We start from the raw sequence: 13,625 nt of genomic DNA, 5'->3' as shown, positions 1-13,625 counted from the left end.
AAAATTATTTTTTGCACTGAATAAGTTTTGTTGAAATTAGTTTTATATGGGTGCGAAATTTTTTTGCTTTAATTCCCTTAAATATTATTGTGTAAAATTAACATGAATTCCAGAATTTTGATCATTCCTCAGGCTTAACTATTGGAATCCCATTTTTCAAACGACTCTTCAAAGATGATTAGAAAATATCTCTTATATATGTTAAAGTAGAAACCAAAAGTTTGGTCTATTTTACCGGTAAAACTCTATCAAAGTGACTTAGCTTTCATATGACTGCCTTTTACCAAGCCTTTGCGGTTACCGAGCCCCATTTGGTAAATTCTAGTGAATGAACGGTAAAACTTAGAATTTACCAGACTTTTACGGTAACAAATTAATTAGCATGTTTTAGGTTTTTTTAAGGCGATTTATGAAGCTGAAAATGCATGAAATATCAATGTTATTTTGACTCATCCAAGAATTAAATCAGTTCAGATATGGCTTACATGGAAATGAAATGATGAAAACCTTTTTAAAAACCTTAAAAAACCTTTTATTTTTTTCATCTCGATGTATGCAATGGTTCACCTCTGCATAACGATGATTTTACTCCTAATAAGAAAATACGAACGATGATTTTACTATTAATAAAAAAAGGCTGATAAAAAATTGAAAGAGTTGAATCAATTGTGCTGATGAAAAATGAAGATAAAAGCTGAGTATGAGATTGGGGGGAGGGGGAATACTAGATATATTCAAAATGATGCTAAGTTAAAATTTTTCAGCAAATTTGTAGATATTGTACATACTTAGTTTGTACCTTCTTTGTTTATTAATTTGTAGATGCCATTGAACAATTATAGTTAAAAGTAGTTTAGTCTCAGTTAGTTCTGTTAGTTTCTCATTCATAAGGAAAATTTATGAAAATTAAATAAGTTCTTTTTTTTTAACTGGTTGCCCCATATGAGATTTGTGAGGATACTTGAAACAATCTGTCACAAATCATGTTCTTTCAGATATTTTGTTCAATAAATAGTTTCGATGCTTTGCTTCCGGTGTCTTATCAGAGAATGAATAATAAAAAATTAAATAAATAGAATAAAATAAATTAATAAATAAAAAAAACAACAGAGAAATGTATGTAAAGCAGCGATTTCCAATTTTTTTTCGGAATTCTAAAAAATTCTTTTGGCGAAACTTTATAAACAAAGTTTGTTAGCAATTAGTAACTAAAAAGATTACCAAGTATTATATAAATGTTTACAGAAGAGATCCGTGGAATTGGAAAAGAGGGAGGGAGGGCATTGCGGATAGCAAAAATCGCGGATAAAATATTACCTTACACTTAAAATATATGGGAGAAGGAAGAGGAAAATTTTCTTTCCGCAAACTTTAAAATCATTCATGATTAATATTAAGTTTTTAAAAATATCCAATGGAAGAATGAAACTGATTTACTCAAATTCAGAAAAGGGCATAAAAAAAACTTTTAAATGCAATGAAAAATTAGTGAAATACAAACAGAATTCAGAAGTACATAGAGTTAAGACCGAATGATCCACTTACAAGAAAAATAAATAAAATTACAGTTAGAATAATCAAATCAATATTAAATATAAACAGCCAGATCTTTTAAAACTTTAAGAAATGAATCAAGTACTGGCCCCGACACATCTTTAAAATTCTTCGTTTTTTTGCCTGATTTGTGTTTCAAACTTTCTAAATTAATAAAAAGTTTTTAAAAATAACTCATTTCAATCGAATAAATACTTATTTACATCAAATTTAGGCTCAAATGCTCGAAAGGGCTGTCAAATTTAAATAATATTTTTAATGGAGAACTTTTTTCGCTCCGCCATTTTGCTGAAACTTGGTTGCCTCTCAATCGAGTCATCTATCGATAGTGACAGGAATCGATTTTCATCGGAGATCCCCTTAATAGATCTATTAAGAGATGCCATTAATGGCTTCCACAAAATCGATTGACATGATAATAGAGTTGATTATTATGATAGCCATAAGATAGATCGATCTTTTTTTTTTATAACTACCGAGTCATTAATTACAAATGTGATGTCTTCTTAATTACTAAAATATAAATTCTCTGTTTTTCGACGTTGCATAGTACGGGTTTTCAAAATAACTCATCAAATTGTTAGACTCGCACTCTAAGATTCTGTGTAAAAACCTTCATTATCAGAGGTGATACTCTATACAAAGCTTTATATAGCAAAGCTATATAGTATCACCTGATAGTTAAGATTTCAAATGGAATCTTATAGTGCGTGTAATAATTTTTTATGTTAGAAAATGTATTAGATACAAAGATATGCAGAGCTTTTTCTAAAATTTGCTTATGAGTATTCTATTATATCGCTTATGTTACATCATTGTATTTTATTTTTTACTTTCACCCCATCGTACAAAAGACGGCTTTTCATAAATTAAAATAGGAGAATATAAAATTTTTCATTCTTTTTCTCGCCAAAATCTGAGGCACGACGTACCATGAGGAGGGTATTTACAACTTGTTAGATGTCTGGTTTTTTTCTCTACCTGTTGCCTAGTCCGCTTTTATTGTTTTGAAACGGGAGGCATTTTCAAGGCAAAAGAGAGGATATTTTATGATTTGTGCGACGACCCTAGGAGGTACTTGCGCGTCACCACAGACACGGTCATAGTTATTCATTCCCTTCCAAAGAAGAACGCATGCATCTCCTGGAAGAAGAAAAAAAAAAGAGATGGTCATGTTCACTGTTTCACCTTTCACGCGCCCTCCAATGACCCCCCCCCCACCATTAAGGTGACAATTTCTGCCCCCCCTCTCCTTTTTTATTATTATTACTGGAACTCATTTTTTAACAGCCTCTAGTCACACTCATTACGTATACATTCAGCTTCTTGGGAAGGAATACTTGACGTCATGTGGGGGTGGGGGGTTAGGACATTGAAAAGAAGAAATTCGCCATCTTTCGGAATTCCAAACAGTGAAATAATTCAGAGATATTTTTATTTTATTTCACATTTTATAATCATCGTTCAACACACGACCCAATTTTTGGGTTTACTACTATACTAATATTCAACTACTTAGCCTTGTCATTTTCAACTCAATTCAGAAAACGGAGGAACTCCTAGATCAAATGTTGGGAGAAATTTGCTTTTGAGGAGAACTTTCGTTAAATATCTTCAGTGATAGACGGATCATGGGTTGGAGTCCTCTTGCCGCCAGGTTGACCGTGGAAGGTTCTCGTGGTCTCCATGTAACGCAAATGCTTGTTATTTCCATCAAAAAGTCTTCCACGAAGGCAAATTTCCCCCCATACTTGATCCAGGGATTCCCTTGTCTTCTAAATTGGGTTCAAAATGGCAAGGGTAGGGAGTTGAACAGTCATAAATAAAAATAAAATTGGGTCGGCTGTTCAACGACGGTTATGAATAAGATCAGAATTGAATTTGAGCTGAAGTGTCTCTCACCTTTTGCAGTACACCACATGTTATTAAATCGAGGGTAGGGGAAAAAATTAGGAGAAGGAAATGCTTCGAGAATCTAGCCATGTCACTATTCTGCACCTACACTTCGTTCGAATGGTACGCTTTTGTCAGTCATGAAAAAAGAAGGAAAATAGAAGAAAAAAACTAGGTTTAAAGACTCATTTTAATGGCGTTAATCATCCTCACTCATAAATTTATTTTTTATTTTTTTCATCATTATTTGAGGAGAATTTTTAAAAAAAGTAGGGGACTGAGAAAAACTTTTTTAATCACTCACATTGCTAAGGATAGAATCTATCTTTCTACGGTATCCTATAGAACTCAGAAAATTTTCTACGAGCTTCCGGAGACATAAGAGATAAAAAGAATTTTTTAAATTTTAAAACTTATTTAACCACATTTTAGAATTTACCAGAATAGGAAGATCATGATAGAGTAAAGGAATTCGAGTCAATGAAAAAAATGAAATTTCGTTCCGTTATTAAATTAAAGTGATTTTTCTTTTGCGAAGATTTTTCTGTCCAAGAAATTAATTATTTTAAATAGCTTGTTCTCGCTTCGCTTATTATCTCCTGCTATTACCTGATAAAAATGTCTTTCTGTGATAAGATAGGTAGGTAAGGACGTCGCACTAGAGTTGCGGCTATTGGTCCCTGAAACATCCCAATTTTGATTCCTCTGCAGAAGGGGATGATGGATGGAACCGCCTTCTGTGATAAGAAGTTTTCTCTTCTTTAGTAACCTAAATAACTAAAAGTAATAAATTAGTATTATTTAGTAAAACTTTTTTCCCATTATGAGAGTGAAAATACTATTTGATGTGTTTGGAAGGATCGAAATGAAATCGTAAAAAAGCTAAAAGCATTCCGTTGTAATTTCAGATTCTTAATTAAAATATCTCATCTGCAGACAAGAAAGTGTATTTTTCTTTTTGAAGAAGAAATAATTGTTGTTCGGTGCACTGAATGAGTCCAAACAATATAAAAGCTGAAAAGATGATGAAGGGGTCAAGGAATCATATAAAAAGGCAGACTATAATAAAAGAGACCCCATAAATCGAAACCACCCTCTGAGGTGTCTTTTGTATCATTTTAACTCTCGCATTTTATGTCTGACTATCGTTTTTTAATGTCACATCACTTGGATAAAAGATTTCAACGCTCGTTAAAATGGGAAAGAGAAAAGTCTTAACAAACTCTCTGGTGGGGAGGCCGATTTTAGACAATCATTTGGGGGCTGTTAGCAAAAAAAAACTCTCCCAATATTACTTCATTTCGGTCCCGAAATCGGGATTTATATATTGTTCTGATTCGAGAATCGTTTTGTTTCAAATTACTTTATTTCACAATACAACAGACACAGAATAATAGGGCTATTTACATAATATATCATAGACAAGTTTGTTGGAAACATAATCGTACATCATAAAGATGAAAATAGTATAAAATTTCCTCAAAACGTAACGTATCGTTGGTTCTCTTACTTAATGTTATAAACACAAAAAAGAACATAAGATATAATTGCCAGATTCACAAACTCAAAATGTATTGTAGTACAAAATTAACTTTAAAAAAAAAAAACATGCCGGAAATGATAAACTTAATGTGAGTGGCAACATATATAGAATGATTTTGAATGACAGAATGCTGATCTATTGAGAAAAAATTTAACTCTTTCTATTCACCCAGAATTCTATTTATCCATTCTCAAATAAATAAATAAAATTAAAATGTACAGTGGGAATTCTATTTAACGAACTTCCATTTTGCGAATTTCTCTATTTTGCAATTTTTTTCGAGGAACTAAGAACATTTTGGAAATTTCTTCGTAAAATAACTTCCAAATAGCGAACTGAATTTTCTACTTCACGAACATTCCTTTGAGATTCACTTTCCCTATTTTCCAAAGTATTTCAGAACATTTCAAACTTGTTAACTCATTTTAAGGGGGAAATGTCTATGAATTAATTTTTGAAGCCACTGTAAAATTATTTTCCCTTATAGTTTGCATTTCAAACAAAACACTCAGACAAAATGAACGGATTTTAACAGTAGCAATTAAACGTAATAACACATGCAGTAAATGCATATTTAAAATTATTTTTACAATAAATACCCCCCCATGACGAGTCTTGAAAATACTTTTTTTACATTATTTTGAAAAAATTACATTTTTATATTATCTTGATGAGAAGAATGCTTCTTAATAAAACAAGACTTTCCTACATAAAATTTTATTTTTACCTTCAAACATTTTTTTTCCTCCCCCATCCTATTTGGAATGTATAAATGAGGGACAGATGCGCTTTTCTTCCACCACAAAAGAGTCAATCCCCACTCGCGGGGGAGTGAGAGAGTCCTCCCTTCAAGTGTGTTTTGCGGTCCACGGTTTTTTGAGTGTGTCATCTGCGTCGGATGAGTGATCAGCCTAGTTTAAGTATACTCAATTGCTGATTGATACACTTTGTTTTGTGAGGGATTCTTTCATTTTTTGAACGGCATTGCGAAAACGTATAAAGGGTTCATTTTGTACAGGACGCAAAACACCATGAATCAAACGATCAGATTTTCCCGTACTGAGAGTCAATCTTAAAGGTTCAAACACACAAAATTTGCAGACGATATTCCTCTAGCATGTGAATTAATTATTGCAGACGATATTCCTCAAACAAGCAAATTAATTAGTGCAGCCGATATTTTAAGGCTACAAAATCAGTCACAAAACTTACTTTCTCTGAATAAACATTAGACATTAGGTAAAATACGAAAATTACAAAATTTGAACAATATCGGTCGAAAAGTTCTCGAGAAATCAAATTTTAAGTACGCGACCTTTTTAAAATTTCATAATTTCGAAACTCGTCGATGGATTGTGCTCAAATTTTGTATTTCGCCATTTATAAATAGATTCTTTAGGATCATGTAAAAATTTAAATAACTAATCATTCAAAATTTTTTCTACCGTTACTTAATAAAAGATTTTAAAAGGTAAACAAATTTTATAATTGCGAGCAAAAAAGTTTTGGGTTCGCTTCTGTATGGCGAAATGTGCAAAACGTAAAATTAAGGGGTGTCTAAACTTTCTCCTGACCAAACTATTGGGATCCTGCAGTTATGCCCCCCTTATTTTAAGGAATCCGTCTGAAATTGTGTGTTATTCGAAGAAAGAACGTTTTTGCATTTTGCCTAAAATATCATGTGCATTAATTATCGTATTTTAAACCATTTGGTACGTCCGTTCACAAGTTATCCCAGTTTTTTTGTCCCTCATAGAAAACTTTTTTTAAAAGCGTTATTAATTGATGAGGTGACAATCATTTAATTACTAGTTGATATACGATGTTGATAGCAAATATAGCGACTTAACGATACGTAATTTATTTTAAATCTAATCGCTCCAAATTTAATTGGCTCAATTATTTGAAAAAATTAAATTTTATTTAAATATTTCTGGGAACTTAATTTTATTATTATTATTTTTTCTACGAGTAAACTTTTTTTTCACATTTTTTAAAATATTTTTTTGTTAGTCTAACGAAAGATTTATTATGATCGCGCGTTTATTCTAAGGGCTACACATTATATACTGGAATATTCGGTAAGCGTTCGAGAGAATGAATTAAAAGTTTTGCATAAAACAGCGTAGTCATACTAATTTTAAAATTTGAATTTTCAGCACTATCTAGATCCACAGAAAGATAAAAAATGTTAATGCTTTCCAAACTTATTAGCCCATCAATTTTTTTTTTAAATTGAAAAGTATATAAACAGAGTAAAATTAAAATTGATACACAACAATTTTTTGAAAAATTTGAAGTAACGGTTTAATTACATAATTATTATCGTGGATAATTAATAGTGTTAAAACACGAACTGGAACTGATAAAAACACAACTGAAATATAAAAGAGCGAATTAGAACATAATTAAAGCACAACTCTGTTTGAAAAAGCTACCAATACTAACGTTAAAAACTCAACAACGTTTTAATAATCTTTAACATAACAGTTCTACCAAATAATAAACATCATTCTCAAGAACAAATCAAAACTGAAAAACATCTATAGTATAGCTATATCACTTAAAAAATACACCAATAACGAAGGCGCAACTAGATCACCCATCGTTCTTTAATTTATTAATTTACTATCGTTTTCAAATTCCAGAAAAATAAATGATCTAGTTCATCGCTTTTAACATACAGTGTGTATAAAATTTATTATAATATTATCAGATCCTCCTTAAAATTAAATTTTTTTTTTAAATTGAAAGCTGAATTTATTTCTTACTAAATTACTTCATTAATTGCAGATTTTTTAAACTCGAACTTTGGATAAATCGAAATTTTTTTTACCTCTGAGATCGCTGTCTAAAGAATAGTTGTAGAAAACATTTAATTCAGTGACAGAATTTTTCTCATCCTCAAATTTAAAGCGGCATTTTTGGCGTTCCTCCTGTGCTTAATCCGAGAAAATGCAAAGTTATGAAAAATCATAAAAAGTCATGCTTAATTTGTTACTGTATAAGTTAAATGGCTGCCTTTTTGCACCCAAGTCAAAATTCCTGATGGTCTCATCAAAACATTTTGATGGTTTATGTTGCTTTCAGTGCAATTTATGATGGTCCAACATCATTTGATGGTTACCATCCTCCAACATTTTCCCTTACGCGTTCATGGTTTTTAATATGCTAACAAACTTCCGTCATTCCATGATGGAAAATGCTACTTTAATACTATGATGATTAACCATCAAGAGAAGTTTCATTGTCCTTTACCAACAATCCGTGATGGTTCCAACTATACATTTCCATGATCATTAAATGATCATGGAAATCATTAAATGATCATGATCTTTTTGGTTCTCAAAAACATACTATCAAAACAATTTTATTTATTTTTAATGTTAATACATCATAAATCAGTCCGAATTCCTTCATTAAGATGATGGTTGTTCATAATCGTTCCAACATTTGATCTCTAAGATACTTTGATGGAAATTTCTGATGGTTTAACATGAATAAATGGACCTTATGTTGGACCATCATAAATCAGTTCGAATTCCTACTTTGGGTTGATGGTTACTTATGTTGGCTACTCTCAAAAATATAATGGTTCATGATGGAATTACTGATGGTTTCCATCAAGATTATGTTGGCCAGCTGTCTTTGGAATTTTTCTCAAGAAGTTGAGTTGGAGAGTTGAAAGTGCGTAGAAATTTTACGGAATTATTGCTCGCTAAACTGTAAAAGAGAGCTCCAATAGACTTATCAACCCGATCACTTTCACTAAATTTAAGGTATTTGTTAATCCTACAGGTCCCGTTTTCAGTGGCAGTATTGTGCAGAAAGTGATAGATATTTCAATAGCTTTTTTTTCTTTTCTTTTTTTTAGGGGGGGGGGACGATTGATACTGAATTACTTTATATATTACTGAATTACTGAAGATCAGAATCTATCACAGATCTGACGAAACAATTTTTTAAAGAATGCATTTCAAAAATATGTCTTAGACAACTGCCTGAGTTGACGGAGGTTTTCTTTGTAGAAATCTCTAATTATTAATCCCATTGTTTGATAGTCATTAATTGCATCCATCTTTAAGAAAATAGACATCAAAATGTTCCGTGTTTACACATTTAATGTTCGCGATGAATTGAACTTTCATATAAAAATCTGCAGAGAGAACATTTATTCTCATTTATTTGGGGAAATTGAGTTCAAAAGTTGAACATATTTTCTTCTTCCAAACTCGCTTAAAGTATGCCTTTTTAACAGTAGATTGAATTCATTTGATTTACAAAATATATTCGAGCAAAAATATTAAATATGCAAGAGAATTAAGAAGAAAGCTAAAATCTTAAAATTTTCGAATTAATGAAATGTGACTTGGCAAAATTTATTATTCGATTTTGTTTCACCCCCCCCCTTTTTTGTTGATAACGTTAGCTTTTAAAAATTCTGTTATTATAATAATATTTTTCTCAAATCCTCTAGGCGTTCCTAAAAAGCCAGGTTGGGAAACAGTGATCTTATAGGATGAAAAAAAAATATATACTTTTCATTTTATATGGAATTTTTATTTATGCAATTTTATTTATTTAATTTTTCAAAATTTTTTTTTAATTTTGTTTTGAATTCTAATGTGTCTATGTAAATATTTGTTGATATATTATGCTTAATAAAATCCAAAATATCTGTTGTTATGAATTAGTTATTTCAAAAACAGTGCAATATATACATTCTTATCCGTCAGTTAACATTTGAATTAAAGTGATTTATCCATATTCTATAGAATTTAATCTTCATTCTATTATATTTTAAACTTCCAATCCTAATAAAGTTTGTTGACTTTTTCCTCTTGTTTTTTTCGTTTTGTTTATATACATAAATGTTATAAAAAATCGCGTAAAAATGCATTAAAAAGATAAATTAAACTATATAAATGCATATACATTTAAACGAAGATCAATAAATGAGATAGTTAAATATTTATCTCAAATAGTTTTTAATTTCTTTTATTTTAATTTAAGAGTCATTATTCATTTAACATTTAAATATTATATATGTTTATTTTAAAGATTATAAATGGAATTTTATAATTATTGAATATAAATTGTTATTAATTAAATGTTGGAAGCTAGTTTGTTGTTAAAATATATAATCTTGTCTTAAACCGCTGTTGCAAACATTCAAGTTAGTATTTTCAAGGTTGAACTAGATCCGTAAACAACGGTTACGATCAAATTCAGCCTTGGTATTTTTAAGGAACTTATATATCTACGGAGAGGAGTCCAATCAATGTTTTACGATCTTTTCTTGCTGGTAATTGGCATGCGACGTTATGCGTGGGTCAATCAATCAAGTTCACTTTCAGGCCTGATCTATAAATGTGGGGGCCCTTGGCACAGAACTGTCGGTTGTCACTTGGTCGTTACTTGAAACAAAATTTACCTTAAATTATTTATAATCCAAACAAATTACGATACATTAATAAATTCTATTTCAATCTTTGTTAACTCATAATTCTAATAAACAATTCGTTTAAAAAAATGATAAGTAAATAATTTAAAAAAAAAACACAAAAAGAAATTATTTTTTATTTTAGGGGGTCACCAAAAATGAAGAGACCTTACGTCTGGGCCTCTCAGGCCTCATAATAAATCAGGCACTGAGGTGGTATCCAATTACATTTGATCTGAAAATTGATTGAGCGTGATAAAAAGCCCAAGCCTTAAAGCTGTAGCATTAACACGTCATGCACAGCCACATGATTAGACGAAACCACGTGATTAGGTGCAGGTTATATGGAAATGGAGTATTTTTATTTTTTTCCTGCAATACTTATTGTTATTCTGATCAAATCTTTTTCTTTTCTAATGTGAACATCTTTTGGCAACGGACATTCCGAAACCACCAAAGTATCTTTAAAATATGTGAAAAAAGGAATCGCTTTGAGTAAAATTTAAAAATTCCATTTCGTTTTTCGCTCATCCCTATTTAACGAATGAATTAATATTTGAAAAAAAAAACTGTATTAACTGACTCTGTCAAAAAAAAAATGTATTTGAGCTTGAATGGATGGATAAAAAGTATTTTATGAACGATTGAAAATTTCAACGAGGTATGGAGAGAGTGTGAACTAATAGTCGGAATTGAATAACTTTAATAATTATTTAAATTTATAACCCTATTAATTTCACTAAACTGGAATTATGCTTCATTATTCTTGAAATGTAAGTGGGTGCAACAGAAGATAACACTTTATTGTTTCTGTATTTTCCGTTGCGCGCGGCAAGCATAAGAATTAAAAAGTTGCTCTAGCCTTATTGATCATGAGCATTTTACTCTTCTTAAAGGTGTTCGTTGAAACAAAGAAAATGCCTGAGTTAACAGTGGGTGGAAGGTTCTGTTGAAAAGGGAAAACTATTGGCTATGTTCAACCCTTTCCGTAGTTAAAATCCGTTCATTTCCGTAGATTTGAAAGATAGGGGATATAAGAAAATATAGTTGTATGAAGGTTCATGTATACTTGTGTGAGAAATGAAGAGAAATTTGCAGACAGGGTCGATTATCTCCAGAACTACTGGACCGATTTTAATGAAATTTGATATGTGTACATACACTGATGCAATACAAAACAAATAACCATTTAACAATTGTTATACACAAGGATCATCGTTCGTCGGAAGCAGGGCCGGATTAAGCGGGGCCTTAGGACATTCAAATTTTGGGGGTCCTTAGATTAATTTTTTTTCCCGTATACTTTTTATTTATTCAAATATAAAAGTACTTATACATCTTTTCATTCAGGAAAGCATATTTAAAATAAAAATAAATAATGATAAATTTAATTTTACTTTATTTTACTAAATTAGAACTAAAAAATAATCATAACATTTTGAAAAAATTTGAAAAATCATTGTTTTTTTTTTCTTCCTGAAATTTATTTTCAAAAAATCCATTTTCAGGGGGTCCCTAATCATTGGGGGCTCCAGGCCATGGCCTAGTCTGACCTAATGGATAATCCAGCCCTGGTCGGAAGGTAAGATTGGAGTCGGAAGGTATGAAATTGACACAGGACTATTCAGGCTGATTGGCACAGGAAATGATAAACTGCCTTATTTCAAGTATGAGATCAAATTGCGAAGCCTGTACAGTAAGAGGTGACCCTACCCCCCTATTAGCTCATTATTGGGAAATTNCTCCAAAGAGTGTTACGCATGCGTGTGTATTACAACTGTTGAATGGTTATTTGTTTTGTATCAATGAATGCACACGCATCAAATGTCATTAAAATCAGTCCTGTAGTTCTAGAGATGATCGACCCAGTCTGCACATTTCTTACACCAGTGTAGTTTTAAAGAGATAGGCTGACGGACTACTGGGCGAATCTGCACCGAAATACACACAAATAACTAATACAGATAGGGCATTACAATCTGTTGCTTTCTAAATAATTCCGTCATCACTTGTCTAATAACTTCCTATCTGATCAAATTAGTCAGCTAGATGACAAAATTGAACAATCAGAAAACTGCATTCGGCATAGTGGACATACAATTGTCAGAAAATCAATACAGTGGACGGAACGATACTTCGTCTGACCATTGGACATTATAGCTATTTCAGGTTCCAGTCAATTTTCCTGTTATCCATAATGAGGTGAAAACACCTCCCTAAAGTTCGGTTCTTCATTATTGAAGCAAAGGCCCACCCACACCCAAACAAGTTCTTGCCCCGGACACCAATGAGGCTAAGTCGAGTCCTGGAAGTTAGAATAAATCGAACTTATGTAATGTAAATTAAGATGAAGCAGAAAAAAATATTTTAGGGAAGAGAGGTAAGAAACCAACCCATTTAGCCGGTATTCTAACATGGAGATTTTTCTTGGACCCCCCCCCCTGGAAATTGATTTAATTTTCGTTCTTGAAAAGGTTCTATCAAACGAAATTTCCTTCTCTCTTTCTGCAAAAATCTAACTTTTCCTTTCTGTAAAGAATGGGAAACTCATGGAATTTTCCCGAAACGAGAAAGAGAGACATTCTTTTCCCGAAAAATCAGCCGGGAATTGGATAGGGGAGGGGGGAAGGAGGACTCTATTGCAGCATCGTTTCAAATCTCGTTAGCCAATCGGCGGTTGCCAAACGATGCGTGATAGGGCACTTTCCAGAGCTCTTTTTTTTTCTTTTCTCTTTCCCTTGCCTCTTTTTCCTCTTTTATGAGGGGGGTCTTTAATAGAGAGTTCCGCTCCAACTGGATCCTAAGTGGGAAAAGAGAAGAGGTTTCTAACTCTCTCTTCTCATTCATTAGTATTTTCTGATTACGTAGAAATTGAAGAGTTTTAGTAGGTAGAGAAGGGGCATTTATTTACAACCAGCATTTCTGATTTTACTCGCGAAGGAAAATATTTTATCCTGGTTAGTAATATCACAATTTTTGTAACAATTTTTTATTTGTTGTTGGTCGTTTACATACTATGAAAAATATTTCGAGCTTATTTTATGTAGGAATAAAACGTGTAGTACAAATATTAATTTTTGCGATGCCAAAACTATGTAGCAAAAGAATACAAATAAAAAGAAAATAAATAACTGCTGACTGACGTCAAACTACACTGGTGTAAGCAAGGGAGAGAATTTGCACTCGATTATC

Source organism: Parasteatoda tepidariorum, chromosome 1, assembly GCF_043381705.1.
Source record: "Parasteatoda tepidariorum isolate YZ-2023 chromosome 1, CAS_Ptep_4.0, whole genome shotgun sequence".
Taxonomy (NCBI): domain Eukaryota; kingdom Metazoa; phylum Arthropoda; class Arachnida; order Araneae; family Theridiidae; genus Parasteatoda; species Parasteatoda tepidariorum.
This window is presented reverse-complemented; position numbering follows the sequence as displayed.